The sequence below is a fragment of the Saccopteryx bilineata genome, chromosome 2 (genome assembly GCF_036850765.1).
Source record: "Saccopteryx bilineata isolate mSacBil1 chromosome 2, mSacBil1_pri_phased_curated, whole genome shotgun sequence".
NCBI classification, from domain to species: domain Eukaryota; kingdom Metazoa; phylum Chordata; class Mammalia; order Chiroptera; family Emballonuridae; genus Saccopteryx; species Saccopteryx bilineata.
In genome coordinates this window covers 211321541-211335206 of record NC_089491.1, presented here as the reverse complement: position 1 = coordinate 211335206, position 13666 = coordinate 211321541, and positions in this window count along the sequence as shown.

Here is a 13666-nt window from a genome sequence, read left to right as displayed (position 1 = left end):
TTTAAACATAGTATTAAATATCAAGTCGTTAGGGTAATGCTGCAACTCTTTTTTCTAAGCCTATTTCAGCTCACAGATAATAGAAAAGCGTTTATATACCCAGACTACTTGTAAGCATTGCACAAATACATTTCCATATAATTTTCACTTATGTAACTCTACAATTAAAATTTACTCAATTTTGCATTTGAGAAAAATCCCTTGTACAAAAAAAAAATCTCTTGCACAGTCTTATTCATTTTCCAACTTCCATTTGTTACTCATTCTCACTCTGGCATTTTGCTTTATGTTATTCAGTGTTGCTGTTTTATATGTTTGTTTATGGACATATTTTTCTTTCTTATAAAATTCACAGAAAAGGAGATTCTCAAAGGAGGGTTTGGAAAATTACTTCTCTCTGCAGGGCTTTACAGGCAATACTGTCTGTATTACAACTGCTTAACTTTATTTCTGTATTGTGAAAGAAATACAGAAATAGGTAAACAAAATGGCATGATTGTATTCCAGTAAAACTTTATTTACTTAAACAAGTGGTGATAAACTAAACAATCTTATCTAATATAATTGATATAAAATGTAAGTTTATGATATATATGACAATATATAGCATATATTAAGTGATACTTATACGCAATTTTATTTTGCCTTAATTTTTAGTGATTACTATATATACACAGTAGTTAAAATTTTGAAATAGAGAAAATGGAAGTATGAAAGAGATTATAAAAATAAATTAATCCAAACTTTGTATTACACACAAGATAAGTGAAACCAACAATGCCATGTATTTCCATAATTCTAGGTAAAGCAATGTTGGGATCTAATTTTGAGTCATTATTATTTTACTATTTAATTTTTTTTAATTTTTATCCAAATGATTGATCAATTTATAATGTGGCATAAATTCTATCAATCAACTGCTTATTTGATCAAATATGCTCCTTATACAATTGACCTAGTAATAAAGTTTTTCTTTTCTTATATGTTAAAAATCACAACTCATACTTTAGCATAAACATTGTTATAGAATTAATGATTGTTGATAAGCACATATTAAATTCATGCAACCTGAAGTGTTTCTAATATATATAAAAATCCTCAGTAGCCTGTTTGCTGTATAGTGTTTTGAATTTGTGTTTTTATATTTATAATTAATATATATAATAATTTATTTTAGATATCTTATATTTATGTAAATGGAATATTTAGTGATAGATTTTTCCTCTAAATACCAATCAGCAGAATATTTAGATAGTGATTTTGGAGTAACACTATTAACTAATATTGAAAATAATGACCACATTCAACATTTCCATAATCATCATAGTAAATAAATATAAGAATTTGTCCTCATTTTAAGATAATATAATTAAAGGAAAAATGTAGAAGATTGTACAATTAAAAGTAAGTTGCAGGTGATATTACCACTAATAACTACAAATAAAATAAACTATTTTTTATTTAATTAATTTAATAATAGAGCTGTTTGACTTCAAAAATGCATAGTAGCAAATGTTGAATAGCGCACAAATCACATGCAGTATTATTCATTGGGAAGGTATGTACGAAGTAACCACTTTAAAATGTACTTAAAATAAATTCTCTAAATAAAAAAAAATGTACTACCCAAATGATCAGAAGTATAATGCTTTGATGATCCTAGTAGTGGTGGAAACAGTTGATTTATTTATCTACTCTTTTATCGGACTTATCAATGGCTCCATTTCTGCTAGATCAAAGTACACCCATTTTTTTTAGTTATAACAAAATATTATGAAGTCATAATTTTACCTTATTGTAAATACCCTATCCATTCTCGGAAATCCTACAACACTTTATCTTTTCTATTGTCATATGATGGCACTTTTACTTTGATATCAATATTCATGTGCACATTTTATTTCCATGACTAAACTCAAAGATCTTAGAGTTCAGGGTCCATATATTACTATTGTGGTAAGGTACCAAAGATTTGAAAAAATTAATATTTTAGGAGAAAGAGTTACGTTTCTTGCCCCCTCCTTTCTGTAAGGAGTGAGGGGAGAAGAATGTAGGAGTTTCCTGGCTTGCAGAGACATACTGTGCAGGAAAACCCCTTTTACTAGGAAGCTTAAAGGGCATTTTATAATTTGGACTAAACATACAGAGAGATGTTATAAATATGCTTTTCTTTATAGAGTGGGGAGTTGCCAGCTCTTTGAGCCTCTTACTATCCAGGCAGAGGCAGCAGCAACCCCATAGCTGGATTATCAGGCTTCTAATTGTGGAAGGAAAGACTAGGAGAGAGGCTCCAGGAACACTCTCACAGTGAGAGACCCTCTCACTGTTGGAGCCTATAAACGCTAATGAGCCTCAACTGCCAACGAGAGTGAAGCCAAATACATGACTTCACCATAGAGAATTATCAACTGCAAACCTCTACCAGAGCATCCCACGGGGGCAGAACCTGGGGTACAAAGTCACCAACCAGGAAGAGAGACAGAAAAGAAAAAGCAAGACGATAACCTCTCAAAATCAAGAATAATCTCCAGACTTTATAACCTATCCCATTTTATTATATTTGTTCATCTGTGTCTCTTTTCTTCATTCTTGATTTTTTTTTTTCTATTCCAATTTGGTCATTTAATTCTCTCTCAGTCTTACTCTCATCTCTCTTTGAACTACACTACCCATAAGTGTTACATCTCCCATTATCTTTTCTTTCCTCCTCCTTTCTCTCTATGAGGGTTGCAATCCAAAACCCCTAACTCTCTCTTTCTCTCCTCCTTTTTCTTTTTTATTCTTTTAGTGGTTCTGTCTTTTCTCTTTCTCTCTCTCTCTTTTCTCCCTCTATATTAGTCTCTTCCTTTCTCCTTTACGTTTTCTCTCATTCAAACCTCAATAATGAACAAATTGTCTTATTTGGGACTCAAATTTAAGTTTGTGGCATTTGGGGGGGGGGAGTTTACTTCACCTTTCTAACTCATTAGCAGTGCTCCCATCCCTGGTTCTCCATTTTATCTAGTTCTTGTTCCACTAAATATAATAGTAATTTTTTAATTTTCCACCCCTTTTTCCTGTTTCCCTCTTATTCCTCTCATCATAACTCTTAGTCAGCCAACACTTAAAAGCAAATCATTTTATTCTTTTTTTTTTTTTGTATTTTTCTGAAGCTGGAAATTGGGAGAAACAGTCAGACAGACTCTCGCATGCGCCCGACTGGGATCCACCCAGCACACCCACCAGGGGCGATGCTCTGCCCACCAATGGGCGATGCTCTGCCCCCTCTGGGGCGTCGCTCTGCCGCGACTAGAGCCACTCTAGTGCCTGGGGCAGAGGCCAAGGAGCCATTCCCAGCGCCTGGGCCATCTTTGCTCCAATGGAACCTTGGCTGCGGGAGGGGGAGAGAGAGACAGAAAGGAAGGAGGGGGGGTGGAGAAGCAAATGGGTGCTTCTCCTATGTGCCCTGGCCAGGAATCAAACCTGGGTCCCCCGCACACCAGGCTAATGCTCTACCGCTTGGCCAACCAGCCAGGGCCAAATCATTTTATTCTTTACCCAAATTTTTTCCTTATTTGGTTATTGTGGGTCTATACCCCGTCCCCCCTTTTATATATATATTTTTTTTTCTTTTTCTTTTTTTCTTTTTCCTTTACCCCTTTATTACTTCTCCCCAATTCAGGCCCTCCACTACAGGTATTGTTTGTTCTATTTAGTACAATATAATTCAGAGTTCACACAAGATTTTCTCAAGAAAGAGGGGAGAGGAGAGGAGAGGAAAAAAGGAGGGGAAGGAATAATTCCCTTTTTTCTCAAAATTTTATCTTATTTTATTTTTCTTTATTTAATGATTAATTTAAAAAAACCTCAATATTTTATTTTTTTAACTTTTTATTCCTTATTAAATCTCATTAATACTATCAACAAAACCATCCTCAGATGCCATTAAAGAAGAGAAAATCGAATATTATAGATACAAAAGAAAGAGAGGTAACACAGAGAGATGAGGAAAAATCTATGGAGAAAAAATTTAAGATATTGGAAACCTTGGAGTTAAACGACAGAGAATTTAAAATAGAAATCCTAAAAATACTCAGAGATATACAAGAAAACACAGAAAGGCAATTAGGGAGCTCAGAAAACAACTCGATGAACACAAAGAGTATATCTCTAAGGAAACTGAAACTATAAAAACAAATCAAACAGAGATGAAAAACTCAATTCACGAGCTGAAAAACAAAATAACAAGCTTAGCTAATAGAACAGGCCAGATAGAAGAGAGGATTAGTGAAATAGAAGAAAAGCAACTTGAGGCACAACAGAGAGAAGAAGAAAGAGACTCAAAAATTAAAAAAAAATGAGATAGCCCTACAGAAATTATCTGACTCCATCAAAAAGAATAACATAAGAATAATAGGTATATCAGAGGGAGAAGAGAGAGAAAATGGAATGGGGAATATACTCAAACAAATAATAGATAAGAAATTCCCAAGCCTGTGGAAAGAACTAAAACCTCAAATTCTAGAAGCAAACAGAACTCCAAGTTTTCTTAACCCAAACAAACCTACTTCAAGGCACATCATAATGAAATTGGCACAAACCAACTGCAAAGAAAAAATTTTCAAGGCAGCCAAGGGAAAGAAGAATACAACATATAAAAGAAGGCCCATTAGATTATCATCAGATTTCTCAACAGAAACTCTACAAGCTAGAAGAGAGTGGACCCCAATATTTAAAGTCTTGAAAGAGAGTAACTTTCAGCCATGAATACTATATCCATCAAAGCTATCCTTCAAATATGAAGGAGAAATAAAAACATTCACAGATACAGAAAAGATGAGGGAATTTATCACCAGAAAACCCCCACTCCAGGAAATACTAAAGGGGGTTCTCCAATCAGATACAAAGAAAAAAAAAAAAACAAAGCCACAAGTAAAAGCTCCAAGAAGACCACAATAAAACCAACTTTAAACTGTGACAACAAAATGAAAGGGGGGAAGAGGATGGAGACTAACAGTAGCAAAGGGCGATGGAGTGCAAAAGTACTCACAAAATAGTGCATTACAATGAACAGGGTAGGAACCCTTTTCATTACTTAATGGTAACCACCAGAAAAAACCACCACAGAAGCACATGATTTAAAAAATATAGCAACAGAGAAAAGATGTATGGAATACAACCAAATAAAAACAAAAAACAGAAAAACGAAAGAGAAGGATCAAACAAGACACAAAACTAACAGAAAAACATCTATAAAATGGCAATAGGGAACTCACAAGTGTCAATAATTACACTAAATATAAACAGATTAAACTAACCAATAAAAAGGCACAGAGTAGCAGAATGGATCAAAAAAGAAAATCCAACTTTATGCTGCCAACAAGAAAAGCATTTCAGTAACAAGGATAAAAATAAATTAAAAATGAAAGGCTGGAAAACAATACTCCAAGCAAATAACATCCAAAAAAAAGCAGGCGTAGCAATACTCATATCTGATAATGCTGATTACAAGACAGAAAAAGTATTCAGAGACAAAAATGGCCATTTCATAATGGCTAAGGGGATACTAAATCAAGAAGACATAACAATTCTTAATATATATGCAACAAACCAAGGAGCACCAAAATATATAAGACAGCTACTTATTGACCTTAAAACAAAAACTGACAAAAATACAATCATACTTGGAGACATCAATACACCGCTGAGGGCTCTAGATCGGTCATCCAAACAGAGAATCAACAAAGATATAGCGGCCTTAAACAAAACACTAGAGCACCTGGATATGATAGACATCTACAGGACATTTCATCCCAAAGTGAATAAGTATACATTTTTCTCCAATGTACATGGATCATTCTCAAGAATTGACCATATGTGGGGCCACAAAAACAACATCAGCAAATTCAGAAAAATCAAAGTTGTTCCTAGCATATTTTCTGATCATAAAGCCTTGAAACTAAAATTCAACTGCAAAAAAGAGGGGAAAAATTCCACAAAAATGTGGAAACTAAACAACATACTTTTAAAGAATAATGGGTCAAAGAAGAAATAAGTGCAGAGATCAAAAGATATATACAGACTAATGAAAATGACAATATGACATATCAGAATCTATGGGATGCAGCAAAAGCAGTGATAAGAGGAAAGTTCATATCACTTCAGGCATATAGGAACAAACAAGAGAGAGCCCAAGTGAACCACTTCACACCTTAAGGAATTAGAAAAAGAAGAACAAAGACAACCCAAAACCAGCCGAAGAAAGGAGGTAATAAAAATCTGAGCAGAAATAAATGAAATAGAGAACAGTAAAACTATAGAAAAAATGTAGAACAAAGAGCTGGTTCTTTGAAAAGATCAACAAAATTGACAAACCCTTGGCAAGACTTACGAAGGAAAAAAGAGAAAGAACTCATATAAACAAAATCCAAAATGAAAGAGGAGAAATCACCACGGACATCATAGATATACAAAGAATTATAGTAGAATACTATGAAAAACTCTATGCCACTAAATTCAACAACTTAGAAGAAATGGATAAATTCCTAGAACAATACAACCTTCCTAGACTGAGTCATGAAGAAGCAGAAAGCCTAAACAGAACAATTAAAGAAGAAATAGAAAAAACCATTAAAAACCTCCCCAAAGAGTGACGTCACGGAAATGGCGCCGTGAGCAGCGCGTCCGACAGCTCTCCCCTAAATCACAACAAATTTATCAACTAGAAACAGAAAAATTTATCCTCCGAGCATTCCGGAGTTCCACACAAACTGATAGCGAAAGGACTGTTATCACTTGAATCTGAGAGATGAGGGTGTGGAGGAATCTACCACAGGGACGTTCTTTCAAACCGCAAGGAAGTGCGCCTGTGGTGAGTCAGCCCATATACTTGGAACCGCGAGTCGCCGCGAGCGGCCGCCGCGAGCCGCCACCACGAGCCCCCGCGAGCGGCCGCGCACCCGCCCGGTCCGGTTGAGCACCGCTGACGTTCCCAGCGGCCCGCACACTGCGAGTGGGGGTCGCCGGCCACCGGTGCCCAGAGCGCCCCATTCGCGCGCGTGCCTTGGGCATTCCACGTGCCCAGGGCGCCCTGCTGGCCCGCACACACAGGGGGCTCCATTATCCTGCACCTGGTGCGGTCCAGCCGCCAGCGGCGGGGCGAGCGGGAGAGGCTTGGGAGATTCTCTCCGTGGGCGGGGCACCTCACCCAGCCATTCAAGCTAAAAATAAAGCGCTGGGGGAGGGGCGCGCGCAGGCAGCCTAAAATACCTTCGGAAGCACAGCTCCAACCCAATCACTGAAATGAGCTTAACCCATAAAATCTGCGCACCCTCGGTTCTAATTGATAAGATCTCTCTCAGTTCAGCGATCCAAGACAAGAGGCGTGATATTTTTTAGTGCCTCTCGCTAAAGGGGCGGGGGCAACTTCTGATTGATAGAGCCTCCATATTCAGGGATAAACGCTAACAAGAAGGACTTGGCAGATAATAAGGTCTATACTACACTAGTTGTAAGCAGAGACTAGTGCCTCTTCTTCCCTGCAAAAACAGGCTACAAAGTGTGGAAAGCCTGGGTTGAGAGGTCCAACTAAATGATAGGCGCTGAACAGTCACCTTGACAACAATTGACTCCCACCCCCGCCTGATTACACTGGAGGCCCTGACTGTCAGAGCCTTTCCCAAAGCCTTGCACTGAGTGGGGATAGAGTGGGGATTTCTCAGCTCTTTGAGCCTCTTACTCCCCAGGCAGAAGCAGTTGCAGCCTTATAGCTGGATCACCAGGCTGCTAATTCAGAAAGAGGGGACTAGGAGAGAGAATCCAGGAAAGCAAACTCTCCCATCGTTGGACCCTGCAAACGCCAACAAGCCTTTACTTCCAGCAAGACTAAAGCCAATTATATGACATTGCCATAGAATCCCATCAACTGCAAATCCCTACCTAAGAGTGACACAGGGGCAGAGCCTGGGGTACAGAGTCACCGACCAGGAAGAGGGAGAGAAAAGAAAAAGGAAGAAGTTAACCTCTCAAAATCAAGAAAAACCCACAAACTTTACAACTTGATCCACTAATTTTTTGTTGTTGTTGTTGTTGTTTGTTTCTTCTATCTTTTGCCTTTATTTCCTCCACCTCGGTCCTTCTATCCTCTGCCCATCTTATGCTTCCCCTTTCTTGAACTACACTACCCATGAGTGTTGCATTTTATTTTTCTTCTTTATCCTCACCCTCCTTTAAGGTTATACTACAAAACAATTAACTTTCACTCTCTCCTCTTCTGTTTTTTTTTTTTTGTCTTGCTTTATTTTGTTTTTTTTTTCTTCCTATTTTATTTCTTCTTTCGTTTTTCTCTTTTTCTTATTTTTTCCTTTCTATTCATTTTTTCTTTTCTCATTTTACTTTCCTCCCATATAATCCTCAATCACAAACAAATTAGTTAATTTGGGACTCAAGGCTTTTTTTTGGCTTTATTTCTCTTTTTTGCTTTTGTTTTTATTTTTTTTTCTTCTTTGTTAATATTTGTGGCATTTTGGGTCATCCCAACCCAAGGTCTCCATTGTATTTAGTCTTCGCTCCACTTAATACAAAAGATTTTTACTTATTATTTTTATTTTTTCTTCTTTATTATTCTTTTTTGGTCCTTTTTTCTGGTTCCCTCTTATCCCTCTCATTATATCTCTTAGTTGACCATCACTTACAAGCAAATCATCTTATGCTTGTCTAAGATTTTCTTCCTTTTTTTTTTTTTTTTGCATTTAGTAGGTCCCTACTCCCTTTTTTTTGCCCCTTGAACTCTTCACCCCAAATCAGGCCCTCCATTATAGGCATGATATTTCCCTGAGGAGGGGAGAGGAGGGAAAGAGAAGAGAGAAAAAAAGGGGGAAATAATAATTATTACTGTTTTTTTTGTGTGGAGTGTTTTACCTTTTTTTTTTTTTTACTTTTTACTCTTTATTAATTCTAATTAGTGCTATCAATAAGACCACCCTCAGATGCCAATAAGAAAGAGGAAATCGAATATTATGGATACAAAAGAAAGAGAGGTAACACAAATAGATGTGGAAAATTTATGGAGAAAAGACTTAACATATTGGAAGCCTTGGAGCTAAATGACAGAGAATTTAAAATAGAAATCTTAAAAATACTCAGAGATATACAAGAAAACACAGAAAGGCAATATAGGGAGATCAGAAAACAACTCAATGAACACAAAGAATATATTACCAAGGACATTGAAACTATTAAAACAAATCAAACAGAAATGAAAAACTCAATTCACGAGCTGAAAAACGAGGTAACAAGCTTAGCTAACAGAACAGCCCAGATTGAGGATAGGATTAGTGAAATAGAAGACAAACAACTTGAGGCACAACAGAGAGAAGAAGAAAGAGACTCAAAAATAATAAAAAACGAGAAAGCCCTACAGGAATTGTCTGACTCCATCAGAAAGAATAACATAAGAATAATAGGTATATCAGAGGGAGAAGAGAAAGAAAATGGAATGGAGAATATACTCAAACAAATAATAGACGAGAATTTCCCAAGCCTGTGGAAGGAACTAAAGCCTCAAATTCAAGAAGCAAACAGAACACCAAGTTTTCTTAACCCCAACAAACCCACTCCAAGTCACATCATAATAAAGATGACACAAACCAATGACAAAGAAATAATTCTCAAGGCAGCCAGGGAAAAGAAGAGTACAACATATAAAGGAAGGCCTATTAGATGATCATCAGATTTCTCAGCAGAAACTCTACAAGCTAGAAGAGAGTGGACCCCAATATTTAAAGCCCTGAAAGAGAGGAATTTTCAGCCAAGAATACTATACCCATCAAAGCTATCCTTCAAGTATGAAGGAGATATAAAAACATTCACAAATACAGAAAAGATGAGAGAATTTATCAACAGAAAGCCCCCACTCCAGGAAATACTAAGGGGTGTTTTCCAACCAGATTCAAAGAACAAAAGAAAACACCACCACAAGTAACAGCTCCACCAAGAACACAATAAAACCAAACTTAAACTGTGACAACAAAGGAAAAAAAGGGGGGAGAGGATGGAGATTAACAGTAGCAAAGGATGATGAAGTGCAGAAATACTTATAAGATAGGGTACTACAATGAATATGGTAGGTACCCTTTTCATTACTTAATGGTAACCACCCTTAAAAAAACCACCACAAAAACACTTGACTTAAAAAAGGTAGCAACAGAGGAAAGAAGTATGGAACACAAACAAACAAAAACAAATGATAGAAAAACAAAAGAGAAGAATCAAACTAGATACAAAACTAACAGAAAGCAATTTATAAAATGGCGGTAGGGAACCCACAAGTGTCAATAATTACACTAAATGTAAATGGATTAAACTTACCAATAAAAAGACACAGAGTAGCAGAATGGATTAAAAAAGAAAATCTAACTATATGCTGCCTACAAGAAACACATCTAAGCAACAAGGATAAAAACAAATTCAAAGTGAAAGGCTGGAAAACAATACTCCAAGCAAACAACACCCAAAAAAAGCAGGCGTAGCAATACTCATATCTAATAATGCTGACTACAAGACAGAAAAAGTACTCAGAGATAAAAATGGTCATTTCATAATGATTAAGGGGAAGTTGAATCAAGAAGACATAACAATCCTTAATATATATGCACCAAACCAAGGAGCACCAAAATATATAAGACAGCTACTTATTGACCTTAAAACAAAAACTAACAAAAATACAATCATACTTGGAGACCTCAATACACCGCTGACGGCTCTAGATCGGTCATCCAAACAGAGAATCAAAAAAGATATAGTGGCCTTAAATGAAATACTAGAACACCTGGATATGATAAACATCTACAGGACACTTCATCCCAAAGTGACAGAGGATACATTTTTCTCTAGTGTACATGGAACATTCTCAAGAATTGACCATATGTTGGGCCACAAAGACAATATCAGCAAATTTAGAAAAATTGAAATTGTACCAAGCATATTTTCTGATCATAAAGCCTTGAAACTAGAATTCAACTGCAAAAAAGAGGGGGAAAAACCCACAAAAATGTGGAAACTAAACAACATACTTCTAAAAAATGAATGGGTCAAAGAAGAAATAAGCGCAGAAATCAAAAGATATATACAGACAAATGAAAATGAAAATACGACATATCAGAATCTCTGGGATGCAGCAAAAGCAGTAATAAGAGGAAAGTTCATATCACTTCAGGCCTATATGAACAAACAAGAGAGAGCCGAAGTAAACCACTTAACTTCACACCTTAAGGAACTAGAAAAAGAAGAACAAAGACAACCCAAAACCAGCCGAAGAAAGGAGATAATAAAAATCAGAGCAGAAATAAATGAAATAGAGAACAGAAAAACTATAGAAAAAATCAAGAAAACAAGGAGCTGGTTCTTTGAAAAGATCAACAAAATTGACAAACCCTTGGCAAGACTCACCAAGGAAAAAAGACACAGGACTCAAATAAATAAAATCCAAAATGAAAGAGGAGAGATCACCACAGACATCATAGATATACAAAGAATTATTGTAGAATACTATGAAAAATTATATGCCACCAAATACAACAATCTAGAAGAAATGGATAAATTCCTAGAACAATACAACCTTCCTAGACTGAGTCATGAAGAAGCAGAAAGCCTAAACAGACCAATCAGCAGGGAGGAAATAGAAAAAACTATTAAAAATCTCCCCAAAAATAAAAGTCCAGGCCCAGACGGTTATACTAGTGAATTCTATCAAACATTCAAAGAAGACTTGGTTCCTATTCTACTCAAAGTCTTCCAAAAAATTGAAGAAGAAGCAATACTTCCAAACACATTTTATGAGGCAAACATAACCCTCATACCAAAACCTGGCAAGGATGGCACAAAGAAAGAAAACTACAGACCAATATCTCTAATGAATACAGATGCTAAAATACTAAACAAAATACTGGCAAACCGAATACAACAACATATTAAAAAAATAATACATCATGATCAATTGGGATTCATCCCAGAATCTCAAGGATGGTTCAACATACGCAAAACGGTTAACGTAATACACCATATCAACAAAACAAAGAACAAAAACCACATGATCTTATCAATAGATGCAGAAAAGGCTTTTGATAAAATACAACACAATTTTATGTTTAAGACTCTCAACAAAATGGGTATAGAAGGAAAATATCTCAACATGATAAAGGCCATATATGATAAACCATCAGCCAACATCCTATTAAACGGCATAAAACTGAGGACTTTCTACCTTAAATCAGGAACAAGACAGGGTTGTCCACTCTCTCCACTCTTATTCAACGTGGTGCTAAAAGGTCTGGCCAGAGCAATCAGACAAGACAAAGAAATAAAAGGCATTCATATCGGAAAAGAAGAAGTAAAGCTATCACTTTTTGCTGATGATATGATCCTATACATCGAAAATCCGAAGGACTCCACAAAAAGATTATTAGAAACAATAAACCAATACAGTAAGGTTGCAGGATACAAAATTAACATACAAAAGTCCATAGCCTTTCTATATGCCAACAATGAAATATTAGAAAACGAACTCAAAAAAATAATCCCCTTCACGAATGCAACAAAAAAAATAAAATACCTAGGAATAAACATAACAAAGAACGTAAAGGACCTATATAATGAAAATTACAAAGCATTGTTAAGGGAAATCGAAAAAGATACAATGAGATGGAAAAATATTCCTTGTTCTTGGATAGGAAGAATAAATATAATCAAAATGGCCATATTACCCAAAGCAATATATAAATTTAATGCAATTCCCATCAAAATCCCTATGACATTTTTTAAAGAAATGGAACAAAAAATCATCAGATTTATATGGAACTATAAAAAACCCCGAATAGCCAAAACAATCCTAAGGAAAAAGAATGAAGCTGGGGGCATTACAATACCTGACTTTAAACTATATTATAGGGCCACGATAATCAAAACAGCATGGTATTGGCAGAAAAATAGACACTCAGACCAATGGAACAGAATAGAAAGGCCAGAAACAAAACCACATATATATAGTCAAATAATCTCTGATAAAGGAGCCAACAACACACAATAGAGAAAAGAAATCCTCTTCAACAAATGGTGTTGGGAAAACTGGAAAGCCACATGCAAAAGAATGAAACTCGACTACAGCCTGTCCCCGTGTACTAAAATTAATTCAAAATGGATCAAAGACCTAAATATAAGACCTGAAACAATAAAGTACATAGAAGAAGACATAGGTACTAAAATCATGGACCTGGGTTTTAAAGAACATTTTATGAACTTGACTCCAATGGCAAGAGAAGTGAAGGCAAAGATAAATGAATGGGACTACATCAGAATTAAAAGTTTTTGCTCAGCAAGAGAAACTGATATCAAAATAAACAGACAGCCAACTATATGGGAACTGATATTTTCAAACGACAGCTCAGATAAGGGCCTAATATCCAAAATTTACAAAGAACTCATAAAACTCAACAACAAACAAACAAACAATCCAATAAAAAAATGGGAAGAGGACATGAACAGACACTTCTCCCAGGAAGAGATACAAATGGCCTACAGATATATGAAAAGATGCTCAGCTTCATTAGTTATTAGAGAAATGCAAATCAAAACTACAATGAGATACCACCTCACTCCTGTTAGATTAGCTATTATCAACAAGACGGGTAAT